Raw genomic sequence first — 16745 nt, 5'->3', positions numbered from 1 at the left:
TCTCTCTGGGCCTCAGTTCCCATCTGTAACATGGGTATAATAACACGGCCCTGCCTTATGGGGATGGGGTGAGGATAAATACTGTAAAGAGGTAGGGGTTAAAACAGAGGTAGTTGGACATATTTGTAATTTCTGAAAAATTTGACTTTTTCTCAAAACAATTCTAAAGCTGGACATTTTTGTCTGAAAATTGCCAGAAACTATTAAATTAAATTTAAAAATTCAATTTTCAGCCAAAATGTTTCTTTTTCCAGATTTCATTTTTTTAAACAAAAAACTGAAAAATTGCAAGCACAGTAGAGACTTTTTTGAATTTTTTTTTCAGTGAAACCTGCAATTTTCTATTGGAAAAGGTTTTGATGGAACATTTTTGAACACTTCTGGCTCAGATACTGCAGTCATGGCAGGCAGATAGACACACTCTAGATAGATTTAATGGTGAATAATGGGGCTTTTTTTTCCTGGTCATCTTTAGCATTGAGTTATGTTGGTTCCCTCACTTAGAGGGAATCATGAGGCTTTTTTTATTATCAGATGAAATTCTTCCTGGGCACCATTTAGTCTGGTGTCTGAATGGGAACTGAGTTCTTCTGAAAAATCTGGCCTAAGGGGTAAGTGTGACAGACTACACTGTAGCTGTTAATTTCAGAAAGGGGAACTACACAAAAATGAGGAGGTTAGTGAAACAGAAATTAAAAGATACAGTATCAAAAGTAAAATCCCTGCAAGCTGCGTGGAAACTTTTTTAAGACACCATAATAGAGGTTCAACTTAAATGTATACCCCAATTAAAAAAATATAGTAGGAGAACTGAAAAAGAGCCACCGTGGTTAAACAACAAATTAAAAGAGGCAGTGAGAAGCAAAAAGGCATCCTTTAAAAAGTGGAAGATAAATCCTAATGAGGAAAATAGAAAAGAGCATAAAGTCTGGCAAATGAAGTTTAAAAAAATATTTAGAAAGACCAAAAAAGAATTTCAAGAACAGCTAGCCAAAGACTCCAAAAGCAATAGCAAAAAAACCGTTCGAATACATCAGAAGCAGAAAGCCTGCTAAACAACACTGAGGCCACTAAATGATCGAGATGTTAAAGGAGCACTCAGAGACGATAAGGCCATTGCAGAGAAACTAAATAAATTCTTTGCATTGGTCTTCACTGTTGAGGATGTGAGGGAGATTCCCAAACCAGAACCATTCTTTTTGGGTGATAGATCTGAGGAACTGTCCCAGACTGCGGTGTCATTAGAGGAGGTTTTAGAACAAATTGATAAACTAAACAGTAATAAGTCTCCAGGACCTGATGGTATTCACCCAAGAGTTTTGAAGGAACTCAAATGTGAAATTGCTGGACTACTAACTGTCATTTGAAGCAGCAAAGAATCCTGTGGCACCTTATAGACTAACAGACGTTTTGCAGCATGAGCTTTCGTGGGTGAATACCCACTTCTTCGGATCCAAGTAGTGGAAATTTCCAGGGGCAGGTTTATATATGCAAGCAAGAAGCAAGCTGGAGATAACGAGGTTAGTTCAATCAGGGAGGTTGAGGCCCTGTTCTAGAAGTTGAGTGAAAACCAAGGGAGGTGAAACTGGTTCTGTAGTTGGCAAGCCATTCACAGTCTTTGTTTAATCCTGAGCTGATGATGTCACATTTGCAGATGAACTGGAGCTCAGCAGTTTCTCTTTGAAGTCTGATCCTGAAGTTTTTTTGCTGCAGGATGGCCACCTTAAGATCTGCTATTGTGTGGCCAGGGAGGTTGAAGTGTTCTCCTACAGGTTTTTGTATATTGCCATTCCTAATATCTGATTTGTGTCCATAACTGTCATTTGTAACCTATCATTTAAATCAGCTTCTGTACCAAATGACTGGAGGATAGCTAATGTAACCCCAATTTTTAAAAAGGTCTCCAGAGGTGACTCTGGCAACTACAAGCAAGTAAGCCTCACTTCAGTACCAGGCAAATTGGTTGAAACTATCATAAAGAACAAAATTGGCAAATACATAGATGAACATAATTTGTTGGGAAATAGTCAACATGGTTTTTGTAAAGGGAAATCATGCCTCACCAATCTACTAGAATTCTTTGAGGAGGTCAACAAGCATGCGAACAAAGGACATCCAGTGGCTATAGTGTCAATTATCAGGGGAAGCCATGTTAGTCTGCATCCACAAAAACAACAAGGAGTCTGGTGGCACCTTAAAGACCAACAGATTTATTTGGGCATAAGCTTTCATGCGTAAAAAACCCACTTCTTCAGATGCATGGAGTGAAAATTTTAGATGCAGGCATTATTATACTGTCACATGAAGAGAAGGGAGTTACCTCACATGTGGAGAACCAGTGCTGATAGGGCTAATTCAATCAGGGTGGATGTAGTCCATTCCCAATAATTGATGAGGAGGTGTCAATTCCAGGAGAGGCAAATCTGCTTTTGTAGTGAGCCAGCCACTCCCAGTCCCTATTCAAGCCCAAATTAATAGTGTTAAATTTGCAAATGAATTTTAGTTATGCAGTTTCTCATTGTTCAAGTATGGTTACTTTTAAATCTGTTATAGAATGTTCAGGAAGATTGAAGTGTTCTCCTACTAGCTTTTGTATGTTACCATTGCTGATGTCCCATTTGTGTCCATTTATTCTTTTACGTAGAAGAATAAATCATCCCAGCCAAGGCTTTGTCCACTTCCCTAGGTAACCCATTCCAATGCTTCACCACCCTCCTAGTGAAATACACCAAGGTTAGAACAAAAAGACCTCAGACAAGTAACTTACATCAGTGTTTAAAATTTTTATTAAGATGATGTAAAGTAAAAGTGAACAGTACAGAGTTTAAGCACAGAAGTTTCTGGTTATCAGGGAATAACATACACATCGAGGGTGCAAAGTTTGATTTAAGATCAGGTGGCATAAGGAATACATAATCTGCAATATCCCCGATTGGAGGTAAAACGTTGATGGGTCAAAGTACAGACATTGAGATATGAGGGTATGAAGTTCATAAAGTGGCTACGTTCGGGTGTGGAGTATGATGAGTGGATAGGATGATGAGGATGGATTGACCCTCATTTGGTGAGATGTAATGTTCAGGGAGTTTACGGTTCCAGTTCATATGATCCAACAGAGAAAGTCTCTTGGTGCCTTTCTCAGTCGAAGAACAATGTCAGTCTGGCTCATGCCTCCTGGTACTGTTGGTGGCCGGTGATGTGCTCGATGTAGATGTCGCTGGACCATCGGACGGTGTCTGAGACCATAAAGCGCCGCATGAGCCGTGCGTAGCATCAACCGATCCCACTAGTCCACAGCACACGCTCGTTGCAGGGGTCCCAGGCACCCAGGGTAACCCAGAGACTTTGGGCCAGAACATCATCAGTATTATACTGGTTCAGTCAGTGAATCTACTCTGCATTAGTGCTGGTCTATAAACTGAATCTGTTTAGTTTATAGACCAGCACTGAGTTGGAAAATATGACCCTTACATCTCCTTCACCCTCACTTTTTCCAGGGTGCTGTCACCCAAATCTGGATCCGTGTGTGCACTGGCCATTGGCCAAATCGTGATCTCTTAGAAGTGAGGGGCTAGACCCCAGTGACTTCAATGGGATCCAATTTTGGCCTCATTATTCCGAGTCAGATTTTCTTTAGGAAACCCTGGAAAAAGTTTCTCTTCAGAACAGCCTTTCCACCACAGCACCAATGACACAGCTTTTACATAATCATTTAAGTTAAAATAATAAAAAGATGCCTCCCTGAGACTCTTTGTTCCCCAACACATCATTAATAATATAATAATACCCCAACAGTATATACATAATCATTTCAGCAAGAATTCAACCATGCAGAAACTTCTTTTACACCCTTTTATCATTGTGGGGAATAAACCTTCAGTGCGCTCAGAAAAACCTCGTCAAACAGATGACATATGGGCACTCCTGAGAGAGAACAAACATTGAAAACCCTGTCAAACCAAATACTCACCATCTCTCCGGGCCTTTCCACCTCCAAAACCACCTGGAACAAAGAAACAAATCAAACCACCAACCAACCAGCTAAACAAAAATAAATTAAAAAACAGAGAAACAAACAACAAATGCATTGATACCTCAATCAGATTTATCATCACCCAAAATAAGAAGAGCCAGAGACCCCACTAGGAACTTTGGCTATGGCTACCGATATTATGTGCAAGGTGCTCATATAGCATGGTAATGGGTAATGCTATATAATTACTAGATAGATAGATAGATTTTGATCTTATTTATATTGGTGTAAACCTTATTTATAATGGGGCACCTTAAAGATTAACAGATTTATTTGGGCATAAGCTTTCATGGGTAAAAAACCCACTATAACAGGGTTTTTAAAAATAACTGGATAAATTCATGGAGGTTAAGTCCATTAATGGCTATTAGCCAGGATGGGTAAGGAATGGTTTCCCTAGCCTCTGTTTGTCAGAGGGTGGAGATGAATAGCAGGAGAGAAATCACTTGATCACTACCTGTTAGCTTCATGCCCTCTGGGGCACCTGGCATTGGCCACTATTGATAGACAGGATACTGGGCTGGGTGGACCTTTCATCTTATGCAGTATGGCCATTCTTATAAGAACATAAGAATGGCCATATTCTTATGTTCTTATATTCTTATAATAACTCTTTTTTTTGCTTCAGTCAAGTTTGTCTGGATTTTTACTAGTGTAAATACCCAATTCTGCATAAACAGACAGCATGGTATGTTCTCATGGAGACAATAATATCATCAGATAATTATATTTCTAAAGAAACACAGAATGAAATAATGCTCAATGGATAAATATGGACTTTTCATTCTTAATTAATAACCTCCAACCTATCAGTTTACTCAGTGCACCTTTGAGCTCCTTGTTTCTTATGCTGTAGATGATCGGATTCATCATTGGTGGCAACACAGAATAGAGAACAGCCACCAAGAGATTCAGAACCGATGGAGGGCTGGAGATGGGTTTCAGATACGCAAAAGTGATAGTGAAAAGTAACAAGGAAACTACAATGAGGTGAGGAAGGCAGGTGGAGAAGGCTTTATGCCGGCCCTACTCAGAGGGGATTCTCATCACTATGGTGAAGATTTGAACATATGACACAATTATGAAAACAAAGCAGCTTAAGCATAAGAATAAACTAAAGATGAGAAACTCAAGTTCACCGAGGTCTGAACCAGAGCAGGAGAGGTTGAGGAGCTGGGGGATTTCACAGAAGAACTGATCCACCATGTTGCCTCCAGAGAAAGATATTGCATCGTGTTTCCAGTGTGCACTGCAGAGTAGAGAATAACACTGATTCAGGCACTGGCTGCCATTTGGACACAAGCTCGCCTATTCATCACAGTCTCATAGTACAATGGTTGGCAGATGGCGACGTATCGATCATATGCCATGACGGTCAGTATGGCATAATCTGCTGAAGTAAAGAAGGCAAAGAGAAAGACTTGGGCAACACATCCAGAATAAGAAATCCATCTGGTGTTCATGAGGGAGTTCACCATGGATTTGGGGATAGTGACTGAGACGGAGCCGAGGTCTAGGATAGACAGATTTATCAGGAAGAAATACATGGGTGTGTGAAGGTGGTGGTCAAGGGCTATGGCTGTGAAGATGAGAAGATTCCACACCAGCAATAAAAGGTAAAGAACAAGAAACACCACAAAGTGTAAAATCTGCAGCTCCCGAACATCAGAGAATCTCAGGAGAAGGAATTCAGTCACGGTGGTTTGGTTGGACATTTTCTTCCTCGGTAGACAGTGTGATGTCTGTGGAAAGAATGAGAAGGACAATGGTAAGGATTAGAGTGACACAGGGAATAGCGCTGATTACCCCTTCTCTAATATCTCATTATATGAATGTCAAAGGTGCACAGCACTAGTCACTTATAATGTTTAGGTGTCGTTAGTGCTCTCGCATCTGACAATCAATCAGTCCTGTTATCAAATACTGTAATTGAGTCAGCTCCTTTAAAGTCAATGGAGCTTCGTTACTTTACCCCATCTGAGGATTTGGCCCAAGATATGGCTTGTTCAAATGCATTATGAAGAATGGAACAGAGTACAATCCAAACCCAAAAATTCTTCCAAAGGACATCGCCCTGTTGCGACCATCACCAAGCTCACAGCTTGGCTATGAAATGGATAGACTAAAAGTAAACACATTTTAAATGTGTGTAACAATGGACTAGCAGCATCCCTCCATCACCGCTATGTTGAATCGTTTATTCTGTGCTGTGCCATGCAGGGGTTGTCAGGACACTTGGGCTCTATTTTTGTCTCTGCCAGTGACCTGCTGTGTGACTTTCGGACAGTCATTTCCCCTCTTTCTAACGAGAGACTGCTGAATTGGAATTAATTTGAAAAATGGGCACCATTAAATTAGGCTTGAATAAAGACTGGGAGTGGATGGGTCATTACACAAAGTAAAACTATTTCCCCATGTTTATTTCCCCCCACACTGTTCCTGACACCTTCTTGTCAACTACCGCAAAGGGACCATTTTGATTACCACTACAAACAGTTCTTTTTCCCTCCTGCTGGTAATAGCTCACCTTAACTGATCACTCTCTTTAGAGAGTGTATGGTAACACCCATTGTTTCATGTTCCCTGTGTATATATATCTTCCTACTGTATTTTCCACTGCATACATCCAATGAAGTGGGCTATAGCCCATGAAAGCTTATGCTCAAATAAATTTGTTAGTCTCTAAGGTGCCACAAGTACTTCTGTTCTTTTTGCGGATACAGACTAACACGGCTGCTATTCTGAAACATTTCTGACTCTGTTTCCCCTCTCTGCCTTTCTCTGCCATGTTAACTAGGACTGTAAGGGCTTTCGGAGAGGGGCCAGAGAGCAGATTTTTGAAGGTATTGAGGCACCTAGTGGGGTTCTCAAAATATCTAGGGCCCCAACATGCCTTGAAATTAATGAGTTATAAGCTCCTAGGTGTCTCTGAAAATCCCACTAGGTGCCAAAATACGTTTGGAAACATGACACGTGTCTTGTTATGTGTAAGTTCTGCACAGCCATTTACACCATATATACTCAGCCAGCAGCAGTGTGGAGCAAGGCCAGGAGCTCTGAGTTCTACTCCCAGTGATCTCCCATATGTCCTTGAACGGGGTTTAACTCTAACCCAGGGTTAAAAGGGGCTAGTTTGTATAAAACACAGTCTGGGTGCTATCAACTTTACTAGTTATTTAACTGTTACCATCTTACAACGATCCCTTTGAAAGAGAAATCACACAGATGCAATAGAATAAATGGGCTTGAAATTAATGCTTTGTCAGAAAATATTAATGTTCCCCAATTTATTTAAAGTTTAAGGCAGGTTGGAAATTTCTAGCTGAATCTTTTATAATGGACGTTGGTTTTTTAGCTAAACAACAACAAATTTCAGAATCTGTTGCTTTTCTCAAACATATTGTGTAAAGAATCTGAAAACTCAAAAAACAAACATTTTTGGTTTTGCGATAAAAAAAATCTAGTTTTCAGTAGAAAGTTTTCATTTGCCACAAATTTAAAAAAAAATTGATTTTGTGTTTTCAGTGAAAAGTCAACCTTTTCCTGAGAGGTAGAAAAATTCCTATCAGCAGTAGATAATTGATTAAATGGAGAGTAAAGTCTTAACGACTTCATATTGTGATTCATATTTATAATCTGAATTTCCCACTGTATGATTTCCCCTGTATATTGTTAATTGAAATAACAGACTGCTGATCTTTGTTTATTTTATTTTTCCAACAGATGATGCATTCAGTCATCCAGCACCAGCTAAAGGCCCAGGTATCTGAGCATCATTTCACCCTTCACTCTGTAACTGAACTAAACTCAAACCTGTTGCTCTCTGCAGATGAGCTGTGTGTAGCTGGCATTAAGCATCACTGGCATTAAAGGCCTGATGCTGCAGGAAGGTGATTTATCCACTTCTATTTCCTAAGGGCTAGTGGGACTCACTCCCAGGAGCCCCGCACAGCTCAGCAGCAAAGGCCCAGAGGCAAGTGCATAGATGCCTAGGTGATAAAGCCAAAAGTGTCCTAGCACGGGGCCTACGATCTACCCAGGTTCTCTGATTCCTGCCAAGTGTCTGTGTTATCTATAAGCCAGGATTACAAATGCATTTACACATCTAAGGAGATGGAGACAGGCACTGACTGGGATTTATCAATGCTCCTATGTTAGCTAAGTGGCTAAATCCCATGGGCATTCAATGGGAGGTTGGTGCTATTGTAAATCGCAGTAGGCACCTATCAGCTTCTTTAGGTGCCTAAGCCTCTTTGTAATCCTGGTGCTGCAACTTTTCTGTTGACTTCTGTGGCCTGGGCTTCTCTGCAATTCCAGAAAATGCCGGCAGGGATTTGCAAAGGAGCCTAAGGGCTGGTCCAGACTAAGAAGCGGGGTCGAACTAGGGTACGCAAATTCAGCTACGTGAATAGCGTAGCTGAATTCGAAGTACCCTAGTTCAAACTACTCACCCGTCCAGACGCTGCAGAATCGAAGTCCGCGGCTCCAAGGTCGACTCCGCCACCGCCTTTTGCAGTGGTGGAGTACCGGAGTTCGAACTATGGCTTCCGGAGTTCGAACTATCTCGTCCAGATTAGACGCGATAGTTCGAACTCCGAGAAGTCGAACTCACCACGTCGACCCAGCTCGTAAGTGTAGACTAGCCCTAAGAGAATTAGGCATGTGCATCTTGGGCTTCTAACTCCCTAATACTCCTGTAAGAAGCACAACCTCACATGATAGCATGTAGAGCAGTCACCAGGGGCTAGAGAAAGGAGGTCAAGACGCCGGGAGCTCATGTGATCTAAGCCTGACTATGCACTATATTACCTCAACCCTCTGTGCCTCAGTTTACCAAAACAATTAATCTGAGGAATGTTAACTGAGATGGGAAGAACAATTCATAAAGAATCATGTATTTAGAGCTGATCCATGATTCAGTTTTGTTTAAGCTTTTAATGAATTTTCACAGATCTGGGTGAAATATTTGTAAAGTTATTTTTTTCAAGCAGATTTTCCTTGTTTTCCACAGGAACACAGGAATTGCCAGGGACCAGTGCCCTGGGTCTGACTGGGGCCAGCCCCAGATCATGCACCACCCACAGTCTGGAGTAAAGGTTTGGGTAGAGAGGAGATCTCCCCCCAGTGCAGCAGCTGCAGCATTGTCTGCCTGAGTCTGCAGAGAGCCTGAGAAAATGGCTCTGGGAGAGCGAAACCGCCCCACGCATCTCCATGGGGTTTGAATTCCCAGCCCCACTTCTCTGAGTACCCCAACAACTCCACCCCATTGCAGAGCTCATTGTGCAGGGGGAGGGGAAGAGCACAGCAGTCCTGACCTCATCACCCAAGCAGATACACCCTGGCTGGGAAGGTAAGGACTGGGGGAACCACGATTGCCTCCTGCCTGTCTGTGGGCACCTTGCTGATCCCAAGGGGTGGGGGAGAATCACCCACTGCCTCTTCTGGGAAAGAGCAGGGGTCCCACGCCACCATCCCACCCACCACTGACATTGCACGTGGGCACAGGGTCAAGGAGGCAAAGCCCCATGCATGACCCTGGAGTGTCTGAGCCCAGCCCTGAGAGTCCGCAGAGCTTTATGGGACTAGGGGCTGGTCTACACTATGAGGCTAGGTTGAATTTAGCTGCATTAGGTCAATTTTATAAGCAAGGTGCTCGAGTGCCAAGATAGGAATATGCGTTCTGACTATTGCCCCAGCACACTTAGGGAACCCCATTGTAGCAAAGCCACTATTATGACCTGCACATTTCCCAAAGTCACTTCCCTTGTTAGAAGAAGGTTACTGATTGCTTTGACTACTTGGATCACAGCAACCCCCACTGTAGATTTGCCCGCTCCAAACTGATTCCCGACTGACCAGTAGCTGTCTGGCGTTGCAAGCTTCCACAGGGCTATTGCCATTCGCTTCTCAACTGCCAGGGCAGGTCTCATCTTGGTATTCCTGCACTTCAGGGTGGGGAAAAGCAACTCACAAAGTTCCAAGAAAGTGCCCTTACGCATGCAAAAGTTTTGCAGCCACTGGGAATCATCCCATAACTGCAACACTATTCGGTCCCACCAGTCTGTGCTTGTTTGCCGGGTCCAGAATGAGCGTTCCACCGTATCAACCTGCCCCACTGCTACCATGATGTCCCCATTGCCACATCCCATGCTTTCAGAAATGTCTGTGTCCATGTCTTCCTCACAATGGTCTGCGTGCTGGCAGCTCCTAGCGAGGCTCTGCACATACTGCAGGATAATGTGCGAGGTGTTTACAATGCTCACAAAAGCAGTGCGCAGCTGAGCGGGCTCCATGCTTGCCGTGCTATGATGTCTTCACAGATAACCCAGGAAAAAAGGTGTGAAACGCTTCTTTGCCATTACTTTCAAGGAGGGAGGAAGGGAGGAGAGACTGACGACATGTACCCCAAAACACCCACAACAATGTTGTTGCTCCATCAGGCATTGGGAGCTTAACCTAGAATTACAATGGGCAGTGGGGACTGTGGGATAGCTACCCACAGTGCACCACTCCATGAGTCGATGTTAGCCATGGTATTGAGGACACACTCCACAGACCTACTGCCAGGGGTGAAAGTAACTTAAAGGACTTACTGGTATGCCAGAGTGCTATGGGGGGCGTGGCCTCAATGGGAAGAGGCATGTCCTCAACCAGAAGAGGCGGTACCCTTCAAGATTTGAAGGCCCTGGGGCTCCGGCTGTGGCTGGGAGCCCCAGAGCATTTAAATCACCGAGGAGCTACCAGCTGAAGAGGTGGCTGGGAGCCTGGGGCTCAGGAATGAATTAAAGGGTCCAGGGCTCTGGTCACTGCGGAGTTCCAGGCCCTTTAAATCACCGCGGGAGCCCGACTGCTGGAGCACTGGCAGCGCTTTAAAAGGCCCTTTAAATCACCACCACAGAAGCAGGTCCAGTCTGGCACGGCATACTGGCTCTTGCCGGTACATGGTACAGGACTGTACCGGCTTACTTTCACCTCTGCCTACTGCCTTTAGTGGGGACATACCCGACGGATGGTATAAAATCATTTTCTAAAGATGGACTTCTATTATATTTTGCAACGTAGACATACCTGAAGGCTGCAAGATGAAATACTTAACATGGGGCTTGAACCTACAATCCTGAGAGTAAGAGACTCATGCATTACTAACTGAGCTGGTTGGCTTCTCCCTGAAGTTTTTTCAAAGGCACAGATGGTGCAGAAGGCCCCCTAAGGACATTTCTTTTCACACTGAGATTCATTTTCAGACATTTCCCTTCTTTCCTGGTTCCTTTGCTCTCCAGCTAGCAAACAGGGCCTGTTACAAGGCTAGTTAGATGCTGGTGTCTAGACCAGAGAAGTGGGGTTCATCTAGCAGCTGCTCAGAGAAACCTGTGTGGGAGGGTGGAATTGAGGATTCTCCCACCAGGAGGAGGTGCTGTTTCTCAGAAAAGGCTTCTCAGCGCTCAAACAGGGGGCAGACAAGACAGTCCCCCACTGGCCACCAGACATGTTTTCGCAAGGAATCAGATCTCCCTGATAAAACTTCTCCAAAGATGCGCAGCTCCAGGAATGTCAGAGAGGGCAAGGACTGTTTGCCTTAGGAGGTGGCTGAGGGAAACCTGCAGGTCCTTAGGCCCCTCCAGCGTCTGATGAAACCATTTTTGGGAAGGGGCCCGGGTAGCCGAGGAAGACAAAGACAGGAAAGAAGGGCTTGCAGCTGCTGTGCAAACACCATGTTCCCAGGGGCCCAAGAGAAGTGGCAAGGGGTGTGGGGGGAGGGGGTTCAGCACTTTGGCTGCTTCCTGAGGGCACAGAACTCAGAACATGGCAAAGCTCAGAGCCCCGTTGCATGGAAGCAGAATGATATCAGCTCACAGCAAGGGGGAGCAACACCCCTCCCTTAGTCTCTATGCCAGAGCTCCTACCAGCTGTGTGTCCTTCCCAGAAGAGGGTGCAGGTAGGCTGCTGAGAGGGTGGCACTGGGGTAAATGAAGCAGAGGAGACTTGTTCCTCTTGAGTTTTCTTTGCGTTACTCTTGTGATTCTGAGGGAGGAAGCTGAAGCACAATTTGCGTTTGCTTCAATGCCTTCGGTTGGGCTCAGTTTGTGACCCTGAGCACGGGGGTTCCTGCACTCTCTGCTCTGAACCCCTCAGGGGAATGGACAATGGACCAACTTCATATGCTGGGCAGAAAGTAGCCTAAGAAAGATAAGCATAGGTGAGAAAAGGGGAGTGGATGTGAGCTTTCCTGGTTCTGAGATGTATGAAAAGGCTGCAAAGCACCATGCCTCTGGATTGCATCAACATGCAGAAAGCCTTATAAGGCAGCCACTGTCAAATCCAATTTTATAAGAACTTACTGAGACTGTTAAGAAAGCTGGAGACACAACTCAGTTTACATGAACCAACATGGCTGTTGCATCATACCACACACTACAAACCATAGGCCAAAGTTAAGTGCATTGTCATTTGTTAATCCTTGAACTTGGACACTGGTTTCAAACAAGACTGGCAAATGCTCACTGTCTTTCTGAAAAAACTCAGCTGACTCTCTAGAAGCATGTGGTGCAACAGTGAAAGACTCAGCAGTTGAAAAAGTGAAGAACTCTCTCACCAACCTGTTTTCCAAATCTCTTTGTCTGTTGCCTTCCCGCTTGGGCCCGATCCTTTTTTCCTCACTGAATCGTCCCGTCCATGGACACTAGCTTGTTCCACAACCAGTTCTTAGCTAGGAGGGTGGGCTACTCAACTAGCCCCCACCCTTCTGGTCTTGTCCCCAAAACATTTCTACTCACAAGACTACCTGAGTCCTTCCTAGTAAGGCTTGCCACCTGGGCAAAAATACATGGCCATTGGGTAAAGGCCATTTACTTAACACATAATCCAAATCACTGAAGGGGGTCTACCCAGAGACCCACCCATTTGTCTGCTGACACTTAAACAGAAAAAAAAGTACACAGAGAGCAGAGAAAATTACAGTCTAAGCCAGATTTTTTCCACTTCTATTACATTGTCCGTTACAGGGGGGCGGGACAGAATTATCTCAATACAACCTCAGAGCTTCATCGCACACATGGCTTCCACCCTGAGGAATTACGAACGAGAAGTTCAGTTCTGCTCACACACCTAACGCCCAAATGAACAGAGCAGAAAAACATCAGTAACCGGTTAAACAAAACAGAGCCAAAGCTAAATAGTGCACCAAAACCAAATAGTGTTTCCTTATTCTATTAGAGCTCACCTTTAATCATGCAATCCTTATCATATAACACCAACAATACCAAACAAAGCAAACACAAAATAACAAGGGTAAAACAGATAGATGGTGTAAATTCTGCAGGGCTCCCCCATTATTAAGTGCTCACCAAACTGTGACAAATTCCTGTTACTAATTTATCCCTCATGTCAGGTGATCAGACTGACAGAGCATATAATCAAATTTTAAACCTGCATTAAAAATAATAAAACAACAATGGAGAGTATTGGGAATGCTCCCAACTCACACAGGAAAAACATGAATGCCCCAAGCCTTAAACCACTTTAATACTCACACATGTCTCACTGGGAAGTTAAGCTTTGCAAATATAATTCCAATTCTGTAACTCCTGCTTTTGGTTTGCCTCAGTTTCTATTTTCCACAAGCAGCTGGGGCTGAAAGCAGTTTTCTTTTCACTTAGCATAGTCCGCACTGATTCATGACCTTGAACACAAAACAACTTCTCCTTTATCTCAGGGCTAAGCCGAATTTCAAATTAACCCGTTCCTAGACAAATTGCTCACACTGTTTCAGAGGTTTTTCTTTGTGATTAAAGCTCCACTGAGATATATGATCTTATCTAGATTGAAGGTACCTTCTAATGGGCATTATTTAGATGGCTTTTCACGCATGTACAGATTCCAATCATTTAAATACCTGCAGGTTTTAGGACCATAATGTACGTACATGTAATATGCTGGGGTACCCTTAGGGGGTGAGGTGGAATATTTAGACAGTCCCTTACCCATTTTCCACTCACACAGGAGAGACTCACAAGGAAAGGGGAGGGAAGATGGGTTCACACACTCTTAGACCCAGGCAGCTTCCTCGCCGGACTATGCCAGGCTGAGTCAGCCCACCGTGGGTCGGATCTCCTAAAGATCCACTAGTTACCGGGCTAGCCCGGTAACAGCCACTCACACTGGTGTACACACACACACACCAAGGCCTCTTTTTCTTCCTTTTTTTTTTTTTTTTTTTTTAACCACGATGCATCTTTACCTGGTCCGGACCAATACCATGAGGCGGTATGACAACCCCTCTTGAGGCGGTAAAAACCCCTCAGCACCGGTGCATTCTAATGCATTTACCTATGCATTACCTTATGCATTTCCTTGGCCAACTCAGCAGTTCCCAGTACTGCTATAAACTAACCTTATTGGGGCCTCTCCCCAATACCACTTTGCATCTGATCCTGCTGCACAGTCAATAAGTTCAGATGGCGTGAGCCCAACAGAGACAGACGTCCTCACGGAAAGTCCTCCTCCGATACCCCAATAGAGATTTCAAAAGGTCTCATACCTCTCATGTGGCGCCATGGGGTTCGAAGGGGAATGATCCGTAGTAGTTGTCTGTGGGTCCGTGGGCGTTGCCATCCCGGACGAGCCCCCAAATTGTCGAAGAAAAACTTAGTTCTCGCTTTTTGTTCGGGTGCAGCAAAATTAAATACTTTATTATTTCTCCAGTAATTACCATGGAGGGAGAGAGTGCCATAGGACACAGGGTCCTGGACAGGTCTCTCAACTGGTAAACAATTACATCAAGCCTTTATACCTTTGTTTCAGACAATTTCTAGCAATAATACAGACAGTAAAAAGCAACAACTACATTTTGTTTATACATAAGCTTTTCTGCTATCTTACTAGAAAAAGCAAGACTGCACATTGCAAGGTCGTAATACTTTCACACAGTTCACTCTGTCTTACATTATCTTGCTTCTACAAATCTCACGTCATAAGGGTCACAGTATGGCCTGACTCTTCCTAACTAACATTCATTAAGATCTCTTCAAACCTTGTTAATTATTTACTGGCTTCCACACCATATTCAAAATATATGCATACATGGCTGATGAATGCACCAGTGCAAATAGGCATCAGGTATTAAGTATCAAGTATTAAGTCATTGCATATGTCATTGATGTCCGTGATGGGCCAGTAGATGCATTCTAGATGTTCAGGTTATAGAAGACACATCAGGGGCACTTGTGACATCTTAGAAGAGTTAAATGCATGTCTATTGAACCCCAAACAGACTTCTGCTTGCACATTTGATGGAGCTACAAACATCTCTGGAAGACATAGTGGAGTATAAGCTTTGCTCAGAGAAAAGTGTAACCCTAATCTCTCCTATACATACTGTAGAGGCCATCTACTCCAATTAGCACTAGTACGAGCTGCAGAATCTTCAAAAGTCATTAGAAAGCCATAAATATAAAGGATTTTTATACTCTTTTTTTTCAGCAAGAGTCCAAAAGGACTGAACCTCTAGGAAACAACTAGAAGATTCACAGGGATTGAAGTTCAAATTAATCCAACCTGGGAAAACCTGCTGGCTTTTTCATGAATGATCCTTGGCTATTGTCTTAAAATTACTGCAACTGTTATTACTGGCTTTGGAAAGTATCTACCAAGATAGGACAGATCTAAGTAGTGAGGCTGGTGGATTACTTTTGCTGCTACGGTCAGAGAAGACTATTGCCATTCTCTCTCTTGTAAGTCTCCTGTTAAAACCACTTGGGTCATGATACAATGCCATCCAGGCATTTGCTGCAACAGTAGAAGATCTTTGTCCAGCAATAGAAGCTACCCTTGGATCAGTCAGAGATAGCCACTGAAAATGTACTGGAAAAAGCAAAGACTTCAGTTCAGAAGTTGACTAATGAAGGTTCTTATATTGACTCCCTAAGTGAAGAGGACAAGAAGTGTTTGTTAAACCAGCTGAAAAAAAAACCAGACTTGAGTTTTACGAATCTACAATAGTGATTTCTGGATTCTATCAACCTCCATATCATTTTTAGAGAGGCCTGTCTTATAGAACACCAACAGTTGAGTGGAGTGAGGCACTACCAGCAATGGGGTTGCCATGTGATCAGGACAGAATAGAGAATTTGAACACAGAGTCCAATATCATATGACAAATGAATGAAGATTTAACTTCGACTTCTTTATCATCACTAGTGGCTCGACCCAATTTTTGTACTATGTTCCCTGGGATGAAAGATGTAGGAATTCACCTCTTACTACTCTCAGTCACAACAGCTACAGTCCTCATTAAACAGAATTTTGTTTTCTAAAAGAAGTCACCTTCTGCCTGATCATCAGCATGTCTCTCGTTAACTTCCAAGGCCTGTGCTTCTCCTGAATTGCAGAAAATGGTGCCTGGGATTTGCAAAGGAGCCTATGGCAATAAGGCATGTACATCTTGGGCTCCTAACTCCCTTAGATGCCCTTGAGAATCCCAGCCTGTAATAATAACTAGTACAGACAGCAGGGGTGAAAGTAACTTAAAGGACTTACCAGTACACCAGAGTCCTAAGCAGGGCGGAAGGGTTGGGGCCTCAATTGGAAGAGGCAGGACCTTTAAATCCCTGGGCCCTTTAAAACAAGATTTAAAGGGCCCGGGCTCCATCTATGGTAGTGGTGGCAGGGAGCCCCGGGGCCTTTAAATCACCGCCAGAGCTACCAGCTACGGAGG

The 16745-nt window shown here is 43.6% G+C and overlaps 1 pseudogene; it reads right to left on the bottom strand.

The window, feature by feature from the left end:
* Window positions 1–4792: 4792 nt before the first annotated feature.
* Window positions 4793–5748, bottom strand: LOC123346721 (annotated as a pseudogene).
* Between the last annotated feature and the right edge of the window lie 10997 nt (window positions 5749–16745).

Source organism: Mauremys mutica, chromosome 12 (genome assembly GCF_020497125.1).
Source record: "Mauremys mutica isolate MM-2020 ecotype Southern chromosome 12, ASM2049712v1, whole genome shotgun sequence".
In the NCBI taxonomy this organism is placed as follows: domain Eukaryota; kingdom Metazoa; phylum Chordata; order Testudines; family Geoemydidae; genus Mauremys; species Mauremys mutica.
This window is presented reverse-complemented; position numbering and strand designations above follow the sequence as displayed.